Source organism: Medicago truncatula, chromosome 8 (genome assembly GCF_003473485.1).
Source record: "Medicago truncatula cultivar Jemalong A17 chromosome 8, MtrunA17r5.0-ANR, whole genome shotgun sequence".
In the NCBI taxonomy this organism is placed as follows: Eukaryota; Viridiplantae; Streptophyta; class Magnoliopsida; order Fabales; family Fabaceae; genus Medicago; species Medicago truncatula.
Window position 1 is genome coordinate 19,504,790 of NC_053049.1, and position 12,546 is coordinate 19,517,335.

The following is a 12,546-nucleotide window of genomic DNA, read 5'->3' on the forward strand; positions in this document are numbered from 1 at the left end:
CTAGAAATTATTTGAAGCATTGTTTAAGGAATTAAAAGAGGTAATTTTTACCTAGAAATTGATGTACATATTAGCTTGACAAACGTTTCTTTTTTAATTCATATAGTTTACTTTATTTTATTGATTTTTGAATCAATTGATATAGTACACATTTCAACAGAACTATAAAATTACTATAAAATATGTAGAATTTATTACAATACTTAGTATTAAAAAATAGATTGTAAGCAACATAATCACTATTACAAGTCTGCATATGTTTGTTATAGATATTTATAAATTTATGTTTGTACAAAAACCATTACAACAGTGCCAATTACCAATAGTTGGACAACGACGGCCACATATCCTACAATCGTTAACATCTTTAGAAATAGCCACCCAACGGTTTCTACGACATACAGATCTTGGTGGATATTCTCGATTACTACATATCCATGGTCTATTTGTGCAACCAGAATATTCTTGATCCTCACCGACTTCGTTTACACCACTGTTGGTATAACTTTCATTCACTTCATAATTTGTAGTTGGTGAAATTCATCGATCACCATTTATTTTGATTACAAATACAAAAAGTAATGTTATAAATGTGATGTAACATCTCGCTCAAGATTTAGCAGTCGGATGTATAAGAGGATGAATATCCTTGGACGATAAAGTTAACGAAGGATATTATCGTGCAATGTCAGACAAGCAGATTGAGTTATCGGGATCATATTAAATTCCTTGAGATAAAGGAAATTTTGGTAATTGCACGCGAGGGGTATATAAGTGAAATTTGTTCTAGACATTTCATTTTCTTGATACTTTCTCTCTCTAAGCTCTCAAACTCAGATTTTGCTCTCCCTCTCTCTCTAGACTTGCGACCCTCCTCCCTCTCTTCACTCAATCTTCTCAAAGTTCTATTCCTAACAAGATTGTAGCTAAAGGATGGAGTATTCATGATGCTTGCCACTAGGAAGGACTTGGGATAGCTCTTCGACAAAGATTTTCTCTTATGTGGAAATTGCATAAGCTAGGGTTTGGTTATGTGGATAGATGAAGCTTAATCTTGCATTGGAATCAGAATGTATCATGTGAGTTCTTTAGATTAGATCCTACCTTTGGGTTATGTGCGTTTGTGTGAGACAATTGATGAATGTTAGTTTATGAAATTACGAATTTAGTACCCTTTGTGCCACATTGATCTGTTGAAAATGTGTTAACTGTTGCCATGCAATGAATCTATATTGTTTTCCATGTGTCCTGGGTGCATTGTGGCCATTAGAAGCTTGATTTTAAGGTTTTTGAGTCAAAAATACGATTTCTGCAGGTCTGATACTGATGAACTTCGCTTAAGCGAGAAGATCTCGCTTAAGCGAAATGAACATCGAGACTAGTGATCAATCTCGCTTGGCATCTCGTTTGGAGCTCTCTCAAGCGAGATTCCAGCAGTCTGCTTTCAATAACACTCTATCTATTTATGGCATTCATCATAAGATGGACGGATAAATGTAGAGATCAAAATTGTTGTTCTATTGTTTCGCCAATGATGTTCTTTACATAGAAAGAATCATCATAATTGATGACTGGCACTATATGAATCTCCATTGAAACTTTCTTCAACTTTCCTTTTCAACATATGGAAGTTTGAATTTGAGCTCCTATTATTATTTTCAGCATCAAACTTGCAAAAAAAAAAAAAAAAAAAAGCAAATCTGGTAAGAGAACATCTTGAACCATCAATAATTGTACCTCTAATAATTGAAGTAAGAATTTTAACATTTTTTCCTTTTCTTAAGAAATGCACACAACAATATTTAGGTTTTTTCTAGATTACCCTCTCTTATTTAGAGGGTATTTTACCCTCTCATGATATCAACCAATCAAAATGTAATATACATTGGCAACATTAAATGTCGTAAATGAGTCATTTTTTTTCTAAAAAAAGAATCAATTATAATCATAAGGTAACTTTTAATACTTTTGATTTTTATTTAATTATAAACATGATTACATTAGAGATCCTTTATCTTATTTATTTGTTACACTTGGGTCCTTTATCTTTATTTTTTTCCGCTTAGATCTTTTATCTCTTATAAAAGCACATATACATCATTTTTCTCATTTTTTTTTATTAAAAAAAGTAAATAATTTTATTTTTTAAAATATATTTTTATTAAAAATGAAACAAATTCAGAAATATCATGAAGATTTTCATCATCTTCATCTTCTTCCTTTGAATCTTCATCATCTTCATTGAATCAAAAAAAATTCTACACAAATATATCTCCAAATATCATGAATTAATGTTATATTCATCTCAAATATTCTTTTAAACATAAAAATCAAACCCTTATAGAGAAAGAGATTTAGTTTCATCACAAAAAAAAAAAAAATTAGTTATGTAAATTGTCACGCTGTATATTATTATTATTATTATTATTTTCTAATTCAATATTCAAGTCCGACATAAAAATAACCCCAAAATTGATAGCAGCTTTGCAACATTTGTGAAATTACGGTTTTGATTTTTGTGTTTAAAATAAGATTTGAGGTGAATATAACATTAATTCACGATATTTAGAGATATATTTTAGTATATTTTTTTATTTATTTAAAGAAGATGATGAAGATTCAAAGGAAGAAGATGAAGATGATGAACATCTTCATCATATTTTTGGATTTTTTTTTTTCAGTTCTAATAAAAATATATTTTTTAAAATAAAATTATGTATTTTTTAATAAGAAAAATGCGAAAAAAGATCTATATGTGCTTTTAAGAGAGATAAAGGACCTAAACGGGAAAAAATAAAAGACAAATGACCAAAGTGTTACAAATAAATAAGATAAAAGACTCATAATGTAATATTGCCTTAATAATATTTAGGTGTTCAATCTTAATTAATTTACACTACATGACTGGCTTAGAACAATTAAAATTTCACATCAAATTTCTTTCATCAGTTTCTTTCATCAAACTTTGATTGTACTTTGAGGGCTGCTAGCAGGTGTTGCCGCTGTGATGTTGTGGGAGTTTGCTAGCATTTTTTTGGTTGCTGCTGAAATGGTTAAGTGATGAGGCTTTTGTTCTTTTATTTGGACTTAAAGGCTTTTGCTGATAGTGAGACAGTTTTATTAGGTTGCTGCTTAAATAAAAAAAATAAGTCACGATACCTGACGCGGTTCTAGAAACAACGACAATTCTTACGATAATTGGAAATTGCGGCAATTTGGAACGACAAAATCGAACAATCAAAATGGGAAAGAAGAATGAAAAAGAAACAAAAATTGATCAAAATGGAAGAATAAAGAAGAAGAAATTTGAAAGAAGAATATGTTTTTGTTCTCACGTTCGGGGTTCTGGAATGGAAGAAATTTTATAAATGTAAATGATGAATTTAAGCACATCCAGATGAAAGAAATTTGATGTAAAATTTTATTTGTCATAAGTCTTGTAGTGTAAATTAATTAAGATTGAACACCTTAATATAAAAAAAAAAAAATTAAATCATTTGTTGTTTAAATAAAATAAAAATAAAAAGTATTAAAAGTTACCTTATGATTAAGATTATCTCTCCTTAAAAAAAATAAATTAAGATTAACTCTTTTATTTTTAGAAATAATCTACTCATTTATTTGACATTTAATGTTACCTATGTATATTATATTTTGATTGGTTGATATCATGAGAGGGTAACGTAGGCTTCACCCAATATTTATCATTACTAATTTCTAGTTTCATACACTTTTTCTCTTTGGCTTCGATATACACACTTGACACTGTTTACCCTCAATACCATCTGCAATATCATGTTCTACAGATACTTTAATACCCTCTTAAACATGTGATACAAATATTAAAATATTTTAATCTTTTAATACCATCAGTTGTTCTCTTATTTCAACATGAATATTAAAATAAAATATTATATTTCATATGGGATCTTGTTCCATCTGAGATATTGTTCAACAATGGAACAATATTAAGACCTAAAATTTTAATATCAATTTGAATGAAAGGACTTGTTATTGAACCTTTCATGAAATGGATATTAAAATAATTCTTTTTATTTCAATTTGAGATATTGATCACCAATTGAATAATAGTCAGACCTTTAATTCAAAAAAAAAAAAGGATATTAAAATATTTGTAGAACATGATACTAAAAATGGTATGGGGTATCAACAATGTTAAACGTATTTCGAATCCACAGGAAATAGTGTACGAGACTAACAATGACAATGATATATACAGTTGTGCGCATTTCTCAAGAAAAAAGAAAAGCATGTTAAAGATCTTACTACAATTTGTGGAGGTACAATTGTTGTTGATTTTTAATGCATGTAAGCATTATTCCCTTCTAGTTTTTTTTTTTGTAAGAAACATTTGTGCAACGTTCATATGAACAGAGTTCAAATTAAATTTTGTACATTCAAAACGAAAGTTGAATAAAGTTGCAAAAGTTGAAAGAGCTATATTTGCAATGATTAGGTGTTGGTAAATCTAAAATTTATATAGGAGATCTATAGAGTGTCGATCGTCAATAATGATTATTCTTTCTTTGCAGAGAACATCATAAGTGTCATGTTTTTCGTTAATGATCACAATGAAATTAAGGCTTTCAATGGTTAATGATCATAATATAGACTCTTGTTTTGTTAATGAAATGTGAATGACATGACACTATGAATTTCAATTAATTGTAATTAATGCAAATATATTTAATTAAGTCCAAATTTTTGTACTTTTGGCTCAGGTAGTCTATTGATTAAAAGAAATTCACCCTTTAAGGTGAATAACCGAGAAATACTGGGTTCAAACCTCAAGCCCCGCAACCACAATATCCCTACCGATCTAAACTCTGAAAAAATAAAATTCAATTCTAAATCTTGACAATTCAAATTATATAAACATTAATCGCATATTGCAAAAGCAAAAAGATGCGGTTAAGACTTAAAAAGGGCATAAGGCATACCAATAACTCAGCTTCTTAAGGCCAAATCTATCACCCAAGAATTTCTTTTAGTGTTTCCTCTCATTTATGATTACATCATTGCATATTTTTCTACGAAGATGAATCTGGTGAGTTCAAAGTAGAAATTTATAGATGACTCATAAGATGCTCAGAGTTTTGATTTTTATAATAACTAAATTAAAATAACTTGTAAAATTTCACCAGTTACCTATTGGCAAATTGTAATTAATCATCTCAGCACCATGAACCTTGAGATAAATATTCCAAGACGAATTTATCAAGGAATATAGATGTGAAGATAAACAGGAGACAAACTTACAACTGAGGGCATGTCAAGAAAAAAATCATAAACTGAATAGATAAGTGTAAGCCATGAATCAAATTGAATAAAATTATCATACAGAATAGTATAGTATATAGTACATGCCTGTATCTTTTCATTGGATATGAAAGCATCAAAACGATCAGATCCTTGAAAATCTGCTATTTCATCACTGCATAACTTCTCACTACAAATAACAACGGAAAAACAATATACTATACTAATCAGAACACGATATAGGAAAATTCGATAAAATTTGTAGCATGAAACACGCATAATAATCAGATCGTAAAAAGGTTAATGACTGTTACCTCTAAAAAGGGATCTGATTATGAAAGTGAGAGACTTCTGCAGCCGACTTTTAATCAACACAGACAGCTGCCTGCTGACTGCTGATGCTTATCTACTTTATATATAGGCAGGCCAAACAAAAATGAAAATTTCTTGAAAAAAAAAAAAATTGGTTTTTGTTTGGCCTATTAGGGGATAAATCAAAACAAAAAAAATATATTACAGAGGGTTAAATCAAAAAAATAATTTTACAGGGGAAAACAAAAAATGACCTATATTACAAGGGTGTAAAGACCTATTAACCCAAGAATAATTAAACTCAACGTGAATTCGAATAAAATCTGCGTATTAAATAAATATTGCGTATGAAATAAATAAAATGAAGTCGAATAAAAGTTGTGTATTGAATAAATAAATTCGAATAAAGTGACACAATTACACAAAATCAATTAAAAAAATACACGATTTGCTTTTTCAAAAAAAAAAAAAAAAAAAACACAATTTTATTTAGTTCAGATGAGCGGTTGAACATGCGGCGCCCAACTGGGCAAGTCCGGTTCTCCCTATAATGCAATTATAGAGAGACGGGAAGTCGATCACCAGGAACGTGATCTTTATTCTTGCCCTCCTTTTCACCGAAGGTGACCAGCAGCTCTACGTAGCCCCAAGGTTGAGTGGAAGAGCCGTTGAAACTATAGAGTTCGTTTCCAATGTATGGAGAAAGGTTTTTCTCCATCATCTAGAGAGTTTTGAACAGACCGGTGTGCATGATGTCGCACGAGGCCCCTGTGTCAATTAGGACTCGACGAACGTCGGTGTTGGCCATTGATGCTCGCCCGAGCAAAGGAATGGCTGAATTTGAGGCCACACTGGGCATTTCAGAGTCGTAGAACACCAAGGGTGGTCTTCCTCCCATGTTGGAATGGGAGGGGACCAGCTGGTTAACGCTCGTGAGCTCCCCTCCCGTTACATATCAGAGCAACCTAAGACTCAATGAGGAATAAGTCACTCACGACAGCAACCTACTCTTGAATACCTGCAAGTTACTCATACGAAGAACAATATTTCCAAGCAGAAGGGGTGAGATTTCACAAAACAATAATGTTAAGCATATAATTCAACAATTATATTTAACAACATGAAAACATCTTATTATTCATTATAGATAATAATATATCATAAATCACTTCGTTAACAATTCACATAACTAATCACAACTTCACAACTTATCATCTTCGACTCAACAAATGCAACTATGCAACTTAGACATGTTATATGCATGTGGTACCAATCCAGGGCATCAAGCCCCCATCGCTATTGAGCTAAAGCTCCATCGTATTGAGCAAAGGCTCCAGGGCATCAAGCCTCCAACAATGAAATGCTAATGCATGGACTCGACCTCTTAAACATCTTAAATCGACAACCTCTTATATAATCCAATAGTTTGGAACATCATCATCTTCATCAACTTAGACCGACTCATGCAGCTTAGTTAAATAACAACAGCAACACAGGCAGTATACAAAAACAGCATGACATAATAATATCAAATGCAAGTCAACAACATCTCAAATATACATTCATAATTTAAGTAATGCGTATAACATTATATCACATCATAATCAACATCAACACATCTTAAAACAACTTCGCATATTATAATTAACATCATCCTTAAGTCTCAATATTACCCCAAGGTTCAACTCTTAACAACTTGTGTGACACAGATCGCAAAATCCTAACAGGGCACTCTGTTTCTGGGTCACTCGGGAGGCGAGAGCCTCTGCTCGCCGTGGCGAGTTCAGGTCAGAATTCCAAAAGTTTCATTCTAAATCTTTCCAGGTTCAATCTCATTCTACATTCTTTCCTAATCATTATTAGACATGTTCAAGCACTCAAAAGCATCTAAGGATCAACTCAAAAGTCAAAATCACGAAATCTTGCAAGCTCTCTGGTCAAGCTCGCTAGGCGAGTTCATCTGCTCGCTATGGCGAGCTACGACGTGCAACTCGCGAGGCGGGGAAAAGTTGCTCGCGTGGCGAGCGATGAAGTTCATCACTCGCGAGGCGAGGATCATAGCTTGGGAGGCGAGCGATGAATGTTGTTACGGACAGAAGTGCAGTTTTTCAGAAAAATCACAAATTCTCATGGTTTTAAGCCTAACATTGATTCCATAATTCATCATGCACATTATCTAAGGTCTAGGAACAATTCCTACATCAATCTAACAAGTTTCCACCGTTTAATCAATAATTCTTCAGTTTTAACCTACTTTTCAATTCCTCTATAACTCATCCTACATCATGTTAAACCTAACCATTGAATCATATACTTAATAGAATTGCAAAGTTAGTCTCACCCTTACCTTATAACTCAAAATGGCAGCCTCTAGGTCTTCTTGCTCTTCTCTTGGCTTTTTCTCCCTTTTTCCAAAAGCTGATCGTACGTTATGTTTTTCTAATTAGGTTTCACCTATTTATATCTCCACCATCTATCTTATCTTATTTCGCTTTCTCCCCCAAAACTCTCTAAAATCTTAAAACAAACCCTAAACTCAATAATTATTTTATTTTCAAATCTTATTTTATTAAACAATAAAATAAGTCACAACTCCTCATAAATCACATAAAAATCATCTCAATCATATAAACCTCTTAAATCACACATATACAATATAAATATAATATAAACTCATCATAATAAATTCTAGACTCAATTAAATAATTAAATAATTCAAAGAGGGCGTTACACCCTCCCCCCCACACCTCTAGTCTGTCAGAATCCTAACTTTGGCTTCACTTTAGCTCCCTAGCTCTTCGACCCCAAGCTTTCTCTCTCTATCTCTCTCAAAATATTTTGTGAAGTGAATGAAATGAGTAGAAAACCTAATTTTCTCCTTAGTGTTATGTTTCTATAGTCACCACATAATTGGGCTACGTTTTTACTTGTCTTAATGGACTCAATATTCTTACCAATTAATTCACGAAGTTACTACTCACTTAAACCACTAAAATACTGAATAATTACTGTCTCTAAATAATTATTACGACTTACTACTAACTTAGCAAAAATAACTTTTCTCACCAAAAATAACCTTCTAATTAAAATGACTATTTCACCCTTGCTGACCGAATGACCCAAATCCTCATTAATCTAAAAATGACTAAAATACCCTTCTAGGTAAAAAATCCACTAATCCCAAATAAAATACACACAAAGACAATTAATCACACGCAAGCGCATATAGACACACATAATAAATAATTAAAATAATTCTAGCGAAAAATGAGCTATTACATGGGGCTTATCAATTTCTCATGTCCGCGGATGCACCTTTGGATAGGGAATACATTGACAGTGTTTGGCACAATCATATTCCTCTCAAGGTTTGCTTCTTCGTGTTGCGCGTTCTCCGCAACTGCCTACCAACCAAAGACAACTTTGTGCGAAGGAGGGTGATTCACGAAGAGCATATGTTGTGTCCGACTGGCTGTAGTTTCAAGGAAACAACCGACGATCTGTTTTTGTGGCCTCTTGTTTGACAATGGCTGCATATTTCTTGAGTCAACTCTTGTGTGCTCCGTGACCATTTTTATCAATTTTTTCATATGGCGGGAATGCCGCGATCATAACATTCATTCTTAAAGGTTATTTTGATGGCTAGCGTTTGGCTTATTTGGAAGGAAAGGAACAACCGCGTCGTCAACAACAAGACATCCGATCCTTTTATCATTTTGGACAAAGTAAAATTGTTGTCTTTTTTAGGGTTAAAGACTCACTTGCCATCTTTTGTTTAAGCTTATTATGATTGGTGGTGGCACCCTCTCTTATGCAAGGGTGCCGTAGTTTAACGCTTTCATTTCTTTTTCTTTTATTTGGCGGTGCTTGCGTATTCGGCACCGGTGACTTTGTAACTATTTTGCGGTGTTTCTCTCGTTGCACATCTTGTGCACGGTGATTCACCTTTGAGTTAAATATATTCTCTTGTTAAATATACCTCTTTTTTTTTATTCTCTTGTTAATATTGTGTAAAGAAAAACTTGAAAAATAAATAATGATATGAAAAATAACATACTTGGAGGAAGAGGTATAGAAAGAAAGATGATGAAAGCATAAACAAACATGTGAACCAAATCCATATTTCTCCTCGTTTGCATTGTAATAATTTTTTTTTTATCATTTATAACTAAAATTGTTGTGTTTTGTTAGCGTCAAGTAAATAGTTTTTAACACTTCGTAATTTCTAGAAGCCATTTATTAAATTAAAATTTAATATAAAATGTCTCTAATTAATATGTCATGTTTATCCTCAATAACTCACTCAATTGACCATTTAACCTTGATAAAGATCTCACGTTAAATTCTAGACGATCATCAAAAATATGTCACATAATTACCACCTTTTATATATATATATATATATATATATATATATATGTGTGTGTGTGTGTGTATGTCACAGTTTAGCTTTTCGTAATAGATAGGGGATACAATTCAAAAGAGAAATAATAGCGATGAATTAAAAAAAAAATAGTTATATCAATAACCCTAGACAACAAATTTATTACATTTTAACCTTTCGTAATAGATAGGGGACACAATTCAAAAGAGAAATAATAGTGATAAAATTGTTTTTTTTTTTTACCCTGGACCTCGTTACCTCCTTTAAACCATAAGCTCAATCAAGTGAGCTAATTGTACCCTAGTGTTTCCAAAACCGGACCGGACCAGCCGGTTCAACCGGTTGGATAGCGAATCTGACCAAGTCCCGGTCCGGACACCCATACAGAACCATAGTTTTAAAAACCGGATCGGACCGGCTGGTCCAACCGGGAACCGGTGAGGTATCCGGTTCGAGCTTCTCATTGGATCGGCCATGCAGTTAGACCGGTGTAAACCCGTCGCGACTCGGTCAAAACCGGTGACTCGGCCGGTTCCGGTTCAATGTTTACCATTCTCAAAAAAAATAATAAAATAAACGATAACGGATTTCGGTCTTAAGCAGGGAATGGAAAGATTGATTGAACTAAAACCATATCAGAATTCATTTAAAACTCAAACAAGAAAAGGTGCATATTGTTCCTGTTATGCGGCGCTAATGTTTATAGTGAATAGTCATGTGTTATAGCTATATATAATTAGGGTTTTTACTTTGTGGCATATGATGGGCTTGTCTATAAAGCCCAATCTTAATGTTTCAAGAACATGCAATTAGAAAAGCTCGTGTCAACAAAAATAAAAAGCAATGTTATTTATTTATGTATGTTTGAATAATTTATATATTTATATTTTTTTGAATAATTATACTTTTTGAAAGGTCATTGTTATGTTTTTGACAATTACACGTGAACATTAATTTTTTATAAAGTATAAATATAGTTTGATATATATTTTAATCTAGTTAAATATCAATAAAAATTTAATCTTAATAAGACCGGGTCATCGAATCGATGACCGAGCCGAGTTTTAAAACTATGTACAAAACCATTGTTCTTAAGAACCGATAGAAAACTGGAAGAACCGATGATAACCGGGAAAATCGCCGAACCGGTCACGGTTTGATAAAATCGGACGATCTCAAGTTTTTTTTTTCAAACAAAAAATCTCAATATTTAGTTCAAGGTTGTTCGAATCTGTTCAAATCAACAGTTAAAACCAAAAAAAAAAAAAAAGTTCAAATCAACAAATAAATGATTAAGAAAATGAGAGGATGTGAAGCAAATGAGATGAAGAAGAGATAGATTGAAGCAGATTGAACTGATGAGTAGAGGAAGAAAAAAAAGATGTAGAACGTGAACTGAGATGATGGAGAGAGAAAGTCTGGAAAAGGAAAACATAGAAACGGCGCTGGTAAATTTTGGTTTAGGTTTCTATCAACAATAACGAATATTGATTGGGCTAATTTTTAACGTGAGCTTCATTTTGCTAGTCCACTGCTGGGCTTAGTGAAAAAATTAGTTTGTGATCTTGTTAAATTTTACAGTGTTAATTATAAATTTTATAATTTATGTTATGTATTTATTATACGGTTCAATAGCAGTTGAACCGGTTAAACCATGAATCGGGGCTATCACCAGTTTGATCTCCGGTTCGGTTTTAAAAACATTGGCCCTAACGCATTTCATTATCTTCAGTTTCATGTTTAACTATTAATATCTAGTTTCTAGTCAATACAAAGCATATTAAATCATATATTTGGGGCATCATATAAATCAATGAGTCAAGTAAATGATAAAAATCAGGAAGAAATAAATAAATAAATAAATAAATAAATAGATTGTGATATACACACATCAAACCTTAAATTTATTGAAATAACTTTAATTTTTCACTTTGGGAGCTTAGATCAATTGGTAGAGACAATATTTTGTAATAACACAAAATCAAATGACAACCGGTGCGATATTAATTTATTCAGCATTACAGATTACCATTATTCCTTCATAAATATAACCCACTTCAATATTTTTATGTGTATATCCAACAACAATTTAATAAAGAACTGGAAATTAATTAAAGTTTATTGTTTTATGCATGGGTGGCGTAGTTTAACGATTTCATCTCTTTTTCTTTTATTTGGCGGTGCTTGCTTATTCGGCACCGTTGACTTTGTAACTATTTTGCTGTGTTTCTCTCGTTGCACATCTTGTGCGCGGTGATTCACCTTTGCGTTAATATATCTTATTTTTTCTTGTTAAAAAAAACATCTTTTTTTATTTATTTAAATAAGACCGAATGAAGAAGTTAGATATGTTTCTACTATATAAGTATTATAATTCTTTTTTTTTTCTTTTGGTGGCCATGGTTCAAACCCCAAACCTTGCATGTATTATACATTGTCCTTAGCAACTGAGCTAAGCTCACGATGACTAATTATCTTTAATTTGTAAAAGACCGAAAGAGGACATATATTAGATATGTTTCTTCTATTTTTGTAAAAGAAGATATGTTTCTACAATATAAGTATTATAA

The 12,546-nt window shown here is 32.0% G+C and overlaps 1 long non-coding RNA gene across 3 annotated transcripts; it reads right to left on the reverse strand.

Moving 5' to 3' along the window:
• Positions 1-257: 257 nt before the first annotated feature.
• Positions 258-9,714, reverse strand: LOC25502351 (uncharacterized). Of its 3 annotated transcripts, none has more exons than XR_003007585.2 (5): positions 9,650-9,714; positions 5,595-5,759; positions 5,170-5,470; positions 4,962-5,065; positions 258-1,669 (listed from the first exon to the last, which is right to left on the reverse strand). It is a non-coding gene; the product is annotated as an uncharacterized lncRNA (long non-coding RNA). The 3 variants fall into 3 exon arrangements; XR_003007584.2 differs by lacking the exon at positions 258-1,669 and adding an exon at positions 4,293-4,847; XR_003007583.2 differs by lacking the exon at positions 258-1,669 and having other exon boundaries at positions 4,293-5,065.
• Between the last annotated feature and the right edge of the window lie 2,832 nt (positions 9,715-12,546).